Below are 2,366 nucleotides of genomic sequence, written 5' to 3' on the forward strand. Positions count from 1 at the left end.
CTACTCATTCTAGAAACACTTTGCACACCTAGTACCTAATACTTGAATCCTAGGGGAGCATTGCCTGAATACCCCACTTTTACTGATTAAGATCTCTCTCTATTTTACCCTTGAATATTTGTCTTTGGTATTCATTTCTTTGCACATTAGATCATCACATCATCCCATTTATCATTAGGCTAGATAGCAGAGAAGCAGTTAGTACTAGTAACCTTGTTCCCTGTGAATTCGACTACCCGACTCACCGGGTATTTTATTACTTCGACACCCATGCACTTGCGGTACACACACAATTTGGTCATGTCAAGCTCCATCCATATTTAGCTTTGCCTTTAATTAACTCTCTCCAAGTTTGAGCTTTAAGTTTCCTTGCTAAATATAGATTATGTCTTTAGTCACTTACCAAACTAAGCTTTGAACTTGACCTCCAAGTAGTTGAACCATTGCCTAATTTGGCTTCCTCTTCCCTGCTCCAACTGGCTATGTGTGTCAAATAATACCAATTTGGAGCCTTAGCACTAATAGTATTATTGTTTTAATCCCCTTGAAAATGCAACCAATGGTTTTGGGAGGCATGACCACTTTTGGTTTTAATTCGAAGGTAAGTTCTTTCATATATGAAATAGACATTAAGTGTTATGATGAGTTGAAGCTTACGGCATGTGTTTCTAGTTGAGTGGTTAAATAAAATCAAATAGTAAACCCAACTATACCGTCCATTATTATCTTGATCAATATATAAGTGTGTAGTTTTTCAATGTTCTCTTGACAAATAGATTATTCTGCAATGTCCAATTAATTGTTTAATTGTTAGACTGAATTAGTTGCATTTTTGTTATTATTAACATTTAGCTTCATCTTGGATGTATATAGTAATATTTGTGCATGTTTAATCATAGAAGTTATAGCCTATATGATTGAATTTTCAAGCGTTATATGCTTGGATATTCTAGCAATCATTTCAGCCATTTAATAGTTGGTTTTATTTTTATATATCAATTAAGTGAAGTAAACTTGCCACTCTCTTAAACACCTTAATAACCCTATGTATGTTTTTTATAGGATCTCTACAAGTTGAAGAAGCTTAAGAAGAGGAGATAGGTCCTCATTAAAAAGGTAGGTACCAAAATATAAGTATAAATATGTAAGTGATAGTTACACTAGTGTACATGCCGATTGTGTAATAGTAGTGTGCGTAAAGTAGAGTGTCGCTCCACAGGGAAAAAAGTGAGTAATAGTAATAGCCCTAATTCAGAAAAATAGCCTAACTAATGAAGTGATGTGTGTAAGCAAAGAAGCAAAAAAAGAAATACTGTAAGAAATAGGAGAAAACCTAAGGGAAGAAACAATGTCCAGGCATAGTATCCATCTAGGGTTATGATGTACAGGACAACGATTATGAAGTACACACTCTATGAAATCTCACCGTGAGCTAATGACAATCTCTTAAGTAGATAATCTCCCTAGAAGAGAGAGATTACCCATAATCTGAATACATAGTAGAGATGCAATTTATCCTAAAATATACTCCACATGATTGTAAAGAGCACGGAGATTATCACTAACTCACTCAGGAGGATTGAGGAAGATGGGATCTCCAAAGTACCCTAACTAGAGACTTACTCACAATCCCCATGAATTATGTCATGTCTATGCTAGGTGGGAATTTCTTCTCGTTACCAAGCACATCAAACGTATGAAAACTAGGGGGTTCTCACCACAAAAGCAATCATTCAATGAAACATACAATTAGATAAGAAAGTATGAATTGCAATTAATGAAATGAAAGAGCACAAGCATCCAGAGCCATTGTCAAAGTATAAATCCTAGATTTCAACTATGCTCAAGTATCTAATAAATTAGCCCTCCATTAATGGAGGACAAGCATTCAAGATGCAAGTAATAAGAGGAAACATGAAAGCCATTAAAACCCCCTTCTCAATCATCCCAATAAAGGATCGTCGGAGAAGCCCTAGGAAAGCTTCCACTCATGCCGTCAAAGTGAGCTTGACGGCTACTATCTCCAATCCCCTTGAATGTCAATCAAAATCTCCCTTGAAATAACCCCTTTCAGTGCTGGAGATTCGTCTCCTATCTTCCCTAACGCCTCCAAGAATCGCCCCAAAAGAAAGCAAAGAATCCCCTAAAAATCCTCATAAGTTCTATTCATACCCAACTGCTTACAGACAGAATTCTTACGGGCATAAGGAAGTGGCCGTAAGGAAGCTGAAAAAAATGGTCGCGAGCCTTACGGGAACACTTACGGCCATAAGTCTCATCCGTAAGGTCTTCTGTTTGTGTTACGATCCAACTTACAGCCGTAAGCGTTGGACCGTAAGCTTCACTGTGGTTCTTCTTGCGACCGC

Source organism: Dioscorea cayenensis, chromosome 21 (assembly GCF_009730915.1).
Source record: "Dioscorea cayenensis subsp. rotundata cultivar TDr96_F1 chromosome 21, TDr96_F1_v2_PseudoChromosome.rev07_lg8_w22 25.fasta, whole genome shotgun sequence".
Classification (NCBI taxonomy): domain Eukaryota; kingdom Viridiplantae; phylum Streptophyta; class Magnoliopsida; order Dioscoreales; family Dioscoreaceae; genus Dioscorea; species Dioscorea cayenensis.